We start from the raw sequence: 12,291 nt of genomic DNA, 5'->3' as shown, positions 1-12,291 counted from the left end.
TTTAAAAATTGAGTCTACCATGTTTAATGCTAGCTAGTTATCTATAGCAATGTTTCCCTAAAATTCAGCTGAACATGGTTTTCTTTTTATTATTCTGGCCAACGAGTGAAAAAGTATCTAGCAGTCACATGAAAATTATACCTATTGTTTTATAAATGTTGAACCTATCTTAAGCAGATACATAGTGGTAGTTTGTGAGGGTTTGTAAAATGATATGTATTTTTGACATTTACTTGCTTAATTTAAAATCCAAAGCGAAAATTTGAAAGATGTTAAATTATGAACTTCACCTATTTTCATACGGTGCAAGAAATATTTAAAGAAATGTCTGGGTGCTTATTTACTTAAATGGTTTTTTATCCTCTGAGCATATATTTTATTTAATTGTTATTAAATGCTTAATAAAAAAAGAGGTAGTAAGATGGCAAAACCCATGTGCAGGCAGTTTGGGAAAACATAAAAGAATTACCATTGAGTTGTTAGAGGAGAAAAACAATGATAACAAAGATGAACAGAAAACTGTGACAGAAGGGGAAAAATAATTAAATGCAAAGAGAAGAAAAATGCAATCAGACAAACCAGATAAAAACACCAGATACAAAAAAATCAACACATTGTCAGAAGTGTAAAAGAGCAAAGCACAGAAAATATGTGCCATACACTTGAGTTCTGCAGTGTAAAATGATAGGGCAAGAGTTAAACATATTAAGAAAGTATTGGTATGTAACAATCACATCCTGGTTTTACAGCATATGTTATATTTGGTATGAGTACAAAGTCACAGCTAGCTTTTTTGATCTAGTTTGAAGCTAATCTTAATTGGATTGAAATAAATCACCCATAATGACTTAAGAATCATGTATTAAAACCTTACTCACCAGATTCAAGTCAGTTTAATAAGTATCTGTCATCTTACACATTGTATTCAAGGATGATGGGTTTTAAGTCACTTTGTTAATTTCCTTCTTACACAGAGCCAACCCCATGAGCATTTTGCAGGCCTACAGATACAAACCACTAGGTTTATTTAGTTGAGAGTACTGTTAGATACGCAAAATGCTGGAGATACTGAATGTGTATTTTCAAAGGAAAACTTAAGAAATAGTAGTATCAATGTGCCTTAAATTGCATCAGGATCCATGACAATGTTTTTGCTCTTGGATCTAGTAATTAGATTTCAGGAAATTAAAAAAAAGATTTCCTAAGAAAACAACCCAAAACTCAGTGGGAAGAATTCGGGGTACAAAATCTTTGTTATAATATACATTTGTAAGAGTGAAACACATGAAAAATCATCAGCACCTAGTAACAGGACAACAGCTAAGAAGACCATCTTGCATCTTTCAAATAGGATATTATTCAGCCACTAAAAATGACGAATGTTAGTAACATGGAGAACCCCATCATATAAAGCTAACTGGGAAACACCATACGTAATATACGTAAATACACATGTAATATGCAGGGGAAAAGGCATAACACAACGATCTTGAAAGAAATTTTTTAAAAAGATTTTATTTATTTGTTTGACAGAGAGAGACACACCGAGAGAGGGAACACAAGCAGGGAAAGTGGGAGAGGGAGAAAGAAGCAGGCTTCCCATTGAGCAGGCAGCCCAATGCAGAGCTCGATCCCATGACCCCGGGATCATGACCCAAGACAAAGGCAGATGCTTAATGACCGAGCCACCCAGGTGCCCTTCTACCAAGTATTCTTATGACTAAATTTTTAAGCATCTCTCCAAGTTTTCCTTTGTTTTATTCAACATGTATTTATGGAATGTTTGCTATGTATTGTGCCCTTCTCCATATGCATTTCACTTATACTTCCAAAGTGCGAGTCTCCTGACATTTCCTACTGAACACAAGGACTTCATCTTTTTTTCTTTAAAGTACTCTCTGTAATGATTTTTGACTCCTTGTCAAATCACGACCAGGTCATATGTTGCATTCTGAAATATCACTTCATACTGTGCCAAAGATTGGAACTATTAATCACTTACGTAAAATAATCTACTACCATTTCTGAAATGGAAAACACTGAACTTTTGCTCCTATGTCTGCCACTCTAAGAGAAGTGTCAGACTGCAGTGGGTTCGGAAAACAGGAGGCTCCTCCTTTCTTGTTGCTGGCAGTCGCCACTGCCCTCCTTTCTTGGACAGCGGCGTTGTGGTGCATCGAAGTTAATCATTACCCGCCTTCCCTCACTGCACCTTTCAGAGCCTGTGCTTGGAGGGTCAGAGGCACAGATGGTACAAGGGGTACGGGGAGGGAGGAGGCCACTTCTGAGGGTGGTGAACGCTCCTTCTTCACCTGTGTGATGCAAGAACAATGGCACTCAATTTTACAAATCTGTTCCTGTGGCCACCACCAATTTCATAAGCTTATTTGGACACGTTACACTGTGAAACAAATCCAGTGATCAAGGACCCTCAAGGACTAATTTCCTGGGCATGCTTTGGCCTTTTGTTCTTAGATTTTTCTCCTGTATATGACAGCATGGATCGTCCCCTCTTTCTTATGACGTTCTCCTTCCTTTGAACAAAACCATCCTCTCCTGGTTTTCATCTAGTCCTTTCTGGATGCAGTTTCTCAGGCTCCTTCTACCTGCCCCTTTAGTGTTGGTGTTTCTCAAGCTTCTGTCCTGTCTCAGCCTCTTCAGAGGATTTCTGCTTGCCAGTGCAAGTCCACAGTCCCACTGTGCACTTTTCCCTACCCTGCTCTGTGCCCAAGGAAGACGACCTCTGTGGACTCTCCAAGCATTTCCCTGGCCTTTGGTTTCACTATGAATTTGGCCAATGGGAGGCCAATTTTCAGATGGTGGGAGTGGAGGGAGGTGTGTATCTCCCCAGCCTATTTTCCTGTCTGGCGACTTGTGGCAGTGGCCGAGTTTCTCTACAAGTACTATTAGGCAACTCTCTCCTATAGCCACATCGACAGATTTCACTTCTGCTTGTCCACATTCTGTGTTCCTTCCCTTTGCCTCTCCACACCTAAGAGTGATAATGGCTCTCTGCTGTTGCTAGTCACAGCATGTTTTATCAACCCAGTTGGTTTCCTTAACCTGCCCATATATGAACCCTCTTATCATCAAATGCTCCTTGATTACTCCATTTGAGTATGACACCTGCTTCCTGCTGGGATCTTGACTAATACTCCATCTTGTTCTCTCTCAGCTTTGATGACTGCCATAGGGGGTAGTGACTTTAAATTACCACCACCCAATCTCTTTCCAAGGTATTCTAGGTATTCTAAGTATTCTAAAATAACATCTAGGTAGTGTAAAATAACATCAGATTAACAGAGCATAAATTAAACCCAACCTCTTCACTGACATCTGCCTGCCCCATCATCTCCCTACCCATTTCTCAGTCCATAATTTTCATTTTGTAGACCGATGATTGTCTACCCACCTGCATAATCTAGAAAACTGGAAATTATCTTCCAGTCCTCACTCTCTCTGGCCTGTTATCAAGTACTTTCAGTTTTCTCTCCTACATAGGTCTTTTTTTTTTTTTTTTAAGATTTTGTTTTATTTGACAGAGAGATCACCAGTAGGCAGAGAGGCTGGCAGAGAGACAGACAGAGAGAGAGAGAAAGAAGGCTCCCTGCTGAGCAGAGAGCCTGATGTGGGGCTCGATCTCCCAGGACCCTGAGATCATGACTTGAGCTGAAGGCAGAGGCTTAACCCACTGAGCCACCCAGGCGCCCCTCTCCTACATAGGTCTTAAGCCCCCTTCCTTTCTATCTGCATGGCTTCTACTTCAGTCCAAAGTCCATCTTCATTATGCTGTGCAGGCATCCCTGTTATCTCCCACCAAGTGGCTGTGATCAGTTTGCAGAAAAAGACAATTGCTTGCTATTGTCGCCAGTAAGAGCATTTCTTGAATGAGTGAGTAAGGTGTAAAATAAGATATCAATAAGAGAATTTTCACTTTTTCCCATGGGTCTTACAAACAGTTCCAAACCACCTCAACCTCTGTGTATATGTGTGTGTGTGTGTGTGCATATGCACACACACACACACACACACGCTTAGGAATTAATGTAATCCACTAATCTTAATTTTTTTGTTTGTTTTCATATTCAAAGCAGTGGTGTACTAGAAAGTAACTAACTGCCAGCTTTCTGAGGGAGAGGCCAAAGCTCTGATTTGTAGCACTTGGCAGTTTCTGTGGTGGAAATACTGTCATCATTGCCAATTTAAAGCTACCAAAGCAACATCACTGGATAGGAGAGGGCGCATCAGGCTTTCCTGAGCTGGAAAGCTGGAACACGCTGGTCCGGCATAACACTGAAAGCCACGTTTGTCAGAGGGTAGGTCAGATTACCCAACTCAGCAGGGATTTCTGAAAGAACACAATTACAAAGAATGGAGTGTTTTAAGACTCAACATGAAAAAAAAATATAAATTAATAGTCATTTTCCAGGAAAATAATAAAAATAACAAATAAAGGTAGGGACATCAATGGAATCTGATCATCATTTGGGGACCATTTAGTTTTGTTCTATGGAAAAGTTCACTCCTTTGTTTTCTTCAATTTATTTTAACTTACTCCAATAAGCATTTACCATGTGCCTATAGTTTGTGGGTCTCTGCTCCAGTGGGAACAGTGGGAGGAACCAAAAAAGAAGGTCTTTGTCCCTACTACTGATCAAGCAGAATGCCTTGCTGCTTTAGAGCTGTGACATTTCTACCTGGTGGAAAGGTGACTGAAGGCTGCTATTTCTAACTGGGAAGACCCACAAAGTGGTCTTGGGAAAATAGGTTGGAGCTGTACTTTGGTAAGAAAAATTACAACATGTTGAGAGACAGAGGAAGGGGAGACTGAGGTTAGCAAGGATACTAGGTTTTGTGTGGACACATGGTAGGCACACTGTAAGTACTGAGTGAGTGAATGAATAAGTCAATGACTTGCTGAAGAAATGATTGAGGGAATGAAGTAAAGATAAAGGCAGAGATGTGAAAGGTCATCTGATTTGGGTTTGACCCCTTAAGGTTGCATCTTTCAGCTCCTATGCCAATAGAAACAATTCAACCTTAATTCTTGTTACTCCTAAATCACTTGTAGTGAGGTTACCAACCCTTCTTCGTCCCATAATCCTACTACTCTGTCTCCAACATTAGCACTCCTGTCCAAGCCTCCAAGGGACTGCAAACAGCCTCCCAGATCCTCACCCAGAATCCACTCTGGCCGTGTCCCCCTGCATCACCCATGCCGCAGCCAGAGTCAACTCTTCAAGATGCCACAATGAAAGTCTGATTCTGATTTCTGCCACCCCTTCACTGCTCATGTAAGACTTAAGACTTCTCAATGGTTTGGACTGTTCTTACAAGAAAGTCAGACCTCTATAAAGTGTCCTCTAGAGCACTAAATGGCTTGGTCCCCACTGCCTTCTGCAGGCTAACACCCACCACCCTCCACCTCATTCTCTTGGACTGGCCCCACAGCCTTCTTTCAAAGCATCACATTGTGTCTGCAACACTGTTCTATGTGGTAAGAATCCTTCCCCCTCCTCTTGTCACCGCATTGCACATAACACTCTGTCCTCTGCGACTAGGTCAGACGCTGTCTTAGAGCTCCATGTACCTCTCCTTTGTGGAATTTATCACAGCTACAAATGTGTACTTACTGTCATGACTGTTTGATTAATGCTGATCTCTCCCACTAGCCTGTACGTTCCAGAGGGAGAGGATATCTCTGTTTTTACTCAAGTGCTTGGCACCAAATAGCTGTTTAATAGGTGTTCATTGAATGAATGAATGAAATGACGTGCTCATTTCAATCTCCACATCTTTAAAGATTGTTCCCATTCCTGAAGATACTTCACCCGTGCCCCACCCCATGTCCTGCCATGGACACAAATCTAAATTTTCATCCATGCCCACCTCAAAAACCATTATTTAAGTCAACAAACAGTCATGAGCAAATTCTTATGTTCCAGGTCCTGGGTTATAAGGACATGAACTACACGGTTACATAAGATCCTCTCAACTCCCCTAGGAACACCTGGTCTACCCAGAAGGATACACCAGCAACTGCCATATTATGTGGAAGGAACACCAATATAGATAGGGCTGAAATCTATGGATGCCTCGTAGAGAAACAGGTTAACAGCATCTGGATATTCAATGCAGCTTCACAACGGAAGAGGCATTTGGCCTGAAGTTTTAAAGCTTTCTTCTTAAATGTTTTTCCATTTCTTAGAGGAGGAAAAAAAATCACAATAATATATGTGACTTTTAAACCTACTCTTCATTGGGCTTCTACACAGTACCAGTCATTCTGATCGAACCTTTTTTTTATAAATTCTTCAATTTAATCCTACTTCATAAACTTTTCTGACTCTACACTTTTGTAACACAGTTTTACAATAACATCTCACTCAAGTATATACTGATTAATTGTTAAATAATTTCACTGAGGGTCTTGGATTCCCAAATACTGCTCCGATACTGCTATGATCCGAGATTGTCTTTCGTCTTCATTCCCACTCTCTATCCTCCTCCATGATGCTGCCCCCCACACAGGCTAAGTGGTTAATGCATACTTTTGGAGAAACGGAATCCAGGTGGTCTTTGAGCATACGTGGTAAGGAGCTTCTATTCCAGTCAAAATGTTCCATAAACAAGTTATCATCACCACGAGAGTTTTAACTTCTTGATTGCATAAGATTTTCTTTTAAATGCAAAAATATGAGGATCAACATCGCACACCTGCTGTACATGTATTTTTTTTTTGACACATGTCCTAAAAAGATGAAGAAATGCTGAGGAAGAAATAAGGTGGAATTTCAATCAATTTCCCAAGATTTCTGCAGGTACAGGTGCCCTGCAGGTGAGTCTAACACACTTTGGCTCATTTTACCCTGGCTCCAGCCCTTCGAGATGGACAGGCTACCTCTGTTTCACAGCTAAGAAGACCAAGAACCAAACAAAATTTAGGCGACTGTGTGGAAATCAAACTGGCGGGGCACGCACACCTTCTGATCTTGAGAGCCATTCTCTTAGTTGCAAAACTCCCATAATGCCTTATTTTATGTGATCACTGCCTTCATGTGTTACATGGTCTATATTCTTGTCAAAGGATTTCATCAACAACTTGTCATTACAAAACCTTTGCCTTCTCAATGCTGAGACTGTCCTCTGCTTTTTACTTATTTATTTATTTATTTATTTATTTATTTATTTATATTTTTTTAGATTGTCCTTTAAAAATAAGTATGCGAAGCTTGGCATAACACAATTGTAATCCACACTCTTCCAATGATGGTTCTGAAGAAGCAAAGGAACACAGCAAACAGCAACAATGATGAAATAAAGCAAAAGATGATTTACTGACTTTGCACAGCGCAAAGTCACTTTCTCAGGGTTTGGAGGGTCTAGAAGAATGAAGTTACTGAACACGGTAAAAGTCTCAAACTTCAGTGGAAGTCCACTATAGGAAAAATGCAGTCTCTGTCCAAATTCTGAAATCCCAAAGCTTCCTTATGGACCTAGAGATGGTCCCTTATTTTTGCATCAAAGGAAAACATTTTGTAAAATATAAAAGAAAGGTAAACTCCCTCCTTTTGACCATGATTGGTAAGCAGCTTTGGCTTTATTTATACCGTCTTGGCTAAGGTGTCACTGTACCTTCATCTCCATGAGTGTTATCTGTGTTATAATTTAACAATGGAGACAAGTTAGCTACAGAGGATAATTACATCTATGTGCCTTACAATTATTGTATTATGCGCATTCCACGGTGGAATATAAATTATAATGTTCATTCTTCACATGATAAAAAAAAAATTTAAGTGCATTCGTTAGTCCAATAAAAAATCTGGCGTCAGTATGGTGTGGTGTGACAACGAAAACCAGAGACTGAAAAACTAGCCTAATATAGAGAAATGGACAGAGGAAGACCACATTAGAGGTGACGCATTCCACAGGATAAATTTCACACGGATGATTGGAATTTCTCAATAAAAGGGTAAGAGAACTTCATATTTCCTGAACTATGTTTTGGAGGTCAAATCAAGAATGACCAGTTTATATATTTGGAGAGCAAAGAAATTCTCTTTATAAAGAGCAAGTCGTACATACGTGAATATATGGGAAAACAATGCATAAATGGGATTTTTTAAAATTTGCTGAGCATCTTAAAGGGGAGTTTTGGATTTAACAAATACTTAAATGATAGATATTAATAAGCAAAACAGTAGCTTATATAATTAAATGCAGGTTGATAACACCTCAAGTCACTTTAATAAATGTTCAGTACCCCCCAAATAAAAGGCTAAAAACAAAGTGGCATTTTATATAAAGAAATCAGAAAATAAAATGGGCATATGAGAATACTAATTGTCACTAATGGCACAATGTTTCCAAGAATTCTTCTTTTTTCTTTTCTTTTTTTAAATTAACTAGGCTCCAGACCCAACATGGGGCTCGAACTCATGACCCAGAGATCAAGAGGCACATGCCCTGCTGACTGAGCCAGCCAGGCACCAAGGGGGAATTCTTCTTAACAAGCATTCTAAACATATAGCACAGTTTTGCTCTTTTATGATAACGAAACATACAGGATGTGTTATAGATACTTAATAAACATTTGTTGAATTATTATAGAAAGCTGGTGCATCTTTAAAAAAAAAAAATCAATGAATTGGAATGCATTCTTATTCATTTCCTTTGAAAAGATCCAACTCTACCTAGCATATTTTACAGAGGTTTTATGCACTCTCTATTGACTCTTTTGCCATTTTCCCCATTAAAAACGTGAATTCTTTTTAAAAAGCAGAAAAGCTTGTCATAAATTAAAGTTATTAAATGGCCACCAGACCTATAGGTCAACTAGGAGAAGCGAAAACAATCTGCACGACGGAGCTCTGGTGCTTCAATGTTTTAACATCACAGGAGGCTTATAAAACAGTCATTTTTTTTCTTTCTTAAAAAATAATTTTCTTACATTTAAACTTTGACCATTTGTATGAAACTTACTAACTAAATAAAATAACTGGGAAAGCTAACAGAGTCGTCCCAGGAGATTTATACTGAAATCAATACCTATTTACCAGTCTCAAAAGATAGAGAGTGTTTTTAATAATTTTACTCAGAGCGAGGAAAAAACATCATTAAGATTTCTTATTATGAAACTCATTTTTAGACTAAAATTTAAATGTTCCTTAATTAAAGTGTTTCGATGCTATTAAATTTACAAAAACTTAATAAATATCCAGCTCCATTGGATTTCAACTCCACTATAAATCAGAATCCCCTGTGAAACTTTAAGTATCCATGGAATCAAAATCTCCCAGGTAGATTCAGAACACCCCTACTTCTTTAAAGCTTCACAAGACCTTTACGAACCCCAGTTAGGAGTCTGATCCTATCCTTTGGCATGTGTCTCCTGATACCCAGGTGTCTCCCATCCAAGTACTAACCAGGCCCAACCCTGCTTAGCTTCCGAGATCAGACGAGATCGGGCGCGTTCAGGGTGGTATGGCTGTAGACACCCAGGTGTATTCCTGATGGTGTCTACTCTACAAGGTGTATGGAAAGCAAGGATGTTGGAAATATTATATCCTCATTAAGGAGGGGAAGCACTTAGTTACAATAAAGTGAGGTAAGTGTTAGAGGTAAACACGCAGAGTGCTCTGGAGCAATGATGAAGAACCCCTGAACCAAGGGGCTATGTGAGAGCTCTCACGTCTCCAAAAATGAGAAGCCTTCATACTCCCCTCTTTTGCCTACCAACTTTGCTCCTCAAGAAGCCTGAGCCAGCAAAGGAATGATTCACTCTTACCCCATGTTAGAATGCCGACCATTGGGTGGAGTATACAGTCTAATTACTAAATCGAGTCTGGGGTATGACAGGAGGACCAGAAAGTCACAGGGCTGTTAACTTCCATACAGGGGTAGGGGAATGCTCAGCCCCACTGAGATGACAGGAAGAGGCAGTGGGAGAAAGACACAAATTCAGCTGCTTTACACTCACCCCATACGAGCTGAACTTGTTCAAGTTCCCCTCGATCAAGTGCTGTACAGCAACACCATGACGAATGACGTAATCTAGAGTGAAAGGCTGAAGTTATCTTATTTCTGATCTTTTAATACAATAAATTGCCCCCCATTTGCATTCTGATGGTTATATGTGAACATTGTTAACATTTCCTTTTATTAAATTCTGGAATTTAATAAAAGGACTCCTCACATCCAAAAGCTTTCATCATATATGATCTGGTCCTTTTAACTATCGTCCTTCAAACATCCTTCAAGCAGAGAGATAAAACTTAACAGTCTTATAAAATTTTTCCCTTGTGATTTCCTAACATTAGATCCTAAATCCAATTGTACATGTTGTTATAACTTAAAGAACAATCCATATGTCAAGGCACATTATATCTCCACATGGTCAAAGATACAAAAAGCATAACACTTCCATTCTTACTCTTCCAAAAAAAAGTTAATCCATATGGAAAGGTTGGGTGGGAGCTCACAGGACTAAAATTTGTTTGACTCTAGTAAGTACTTACAAGAACTCTCTTGAGAGCTGGATATCTAAAGTCAGATCAAGTCAAATCCACAAATTCATTGAGGCAACACAATGAATTAAAGAAAGAAAGAACAGATGTATGTGCCTTCAAAACCATGACGAGTCAGAGAGATGTATACCATATAGAGATCAGCAGTAATCAGGACCCTTAGACTAGAACATGGCTGTGTCTTGTCTTTCCCTTCCTTCCTTCCTGCTTTTATCCTAAGCTTCAGACAAAATGGGCCATGCAACCAGTCTCCACCCCAAATGTGGCTACCACACATCCCAGCATACGCTCTATAAACATCATTTCTGCTATAGAAATCCTATAGATCCTTCAAGGTCTATTTCAAAGACATGTTCATGCTGAGCCCACACTGGATGTGTTCTTTCCCTCCAATGAGCTCCCATCTCATTAAAGAACAAAGTCACCAACCATATCCCATGAAATAGCAGTGAGGAAACCAACCATCAAATGACGGATTATCACAGATGTTACCTTCCCTCTCAAGCACTATACTTTGTCCTACTTCAATGCCAATATCAGCATGATTTCTCCCTAAGAGACATTCAGAGGAGGAGGAAAAATACATAGGAACGTCAGCTCCTTCATCAAAAGCAAATGGATTTTTGAAATATGTTATTTTTTTAAAAATATTTTATTTATTTATTTGACAGAGAACACAAGTAGGCAGAGAGGCAGGCAGAGAGAGAGAGAGAAGCAGGCTCTGCACTGAGCAGAGAGCCTGATGCGGGGCTTGTTCCCAGGACCCTGGGATCACGACCTGAGCCAAAGGCAGAGGCTTTAACCCACTGAGCCACCCAGGCGCCCCTGAAATATGTTATTTGTAATAATTAAAATCTTTCAAGGTTTTCAATAAACGAAAAACATAACCATTAAAAGAAAACCACATACACAAATGTCGGGGCACCTGGGTGACTCAGTTAAGTGTCTGCCTTCAGCTCAGGTCGCCATCCCAGGGTCCTGGGATCCAGCCTGGTTTCAGCAAGGAGTCCGCTTCTCCCTCCCACTCTGTTCCTTCCCACCCTCACCTCCCACCCCATGCTTGGTGCTCTCTCTCTCTCTCTCTCTCAAATAAATAAAATCCTAAAAAACCTACAAATGTCTCCCTAATGCACGAATTAATGGACTCAAAATCACAAATGCTTCTAAGACGCAGGTTAAAATTCAAGTAACAGAACACTGGCATGTACTAGTATGGCCCCCACACAAATATTTGATACAAACATCACGAGATGTCTGCCTACTAGCTAGACCTGATCCACAAACATCTTTCATTGGCTCATGAAACTTTTTTTTTTTTTTTTTTTTTTTTTACTTTTTTTTTTTTTTTTTTAATTTTTTATTTTTTATAAACATATATTTTTATCCCCAGGGGTACAGGTCTGTGAATCACCAGGTTTACACACTTCACAGCACTCACCAAATCACATACCCTCCCCAATGTCCATAATCCGACCCCCTTCTCCCAAACCCCCTCCCCCCAGCAACCCTCAGTTTGTTTTGTGAGATTAAGAGTCACTTATGGTTTGTCTCCCTCCCAATCCCATCTTGTTTCATTTATTCTTCTACCCACTTAAGCCTCCATGTTGCATCACCACTTCCTCATATCAGGGAGATCATATGATAGTTGTCTTTCTCTGCTTGACTTATTTCGCTAAGCATGATACGCTCTAGTTCCATCCATGTTGTTGCAAATGGCAAGATTTCATTTCTTTTGATGGCTGCATAGTATTCTCATGAAACT

General features: G+C 39.6%; 1 protein-coding gene and 1 pseudogene across 3 annotated transcripts in view; both read right to left on the bottom strand.

Annotated features, from left to right (window-relative positions):
• Positions 1-12,291, bottom strand: part of CHRM3 (cholinergic receptor muscarinic 3) — a 502,834-nt gene that overhangs the window by 464,031 nt on the left and 26,512 nt on the right. The window lies entirely within an intron of this gene.
• LOC123393988 lies at positions 9,383-9,498 on the bottom strand (annotated as a pseudogene).

The sequence above is a fragment of the Mustela putorius genome, unplaced genomic scaffold, assembly GCF_011764305.1.
Source record: "Mustela putorius furo isolate JIRA1106 unplaced genomic scaffold, ASM1176430v1.1 tig00001118_pilon_pilon_pilon, whole genome shotgun sequence".
Lineage (NCBI taxonomy): Eukaryota > Metazoa > Chordata > Mammalia > Carnivora > Mustelidae > Mustela > Mustela putorius.
The sequence above is the reverse complement of the archived record's forward strand: the minus strand, read 5'-3'. Positions and strand labels throughout refer to the sequence as shown.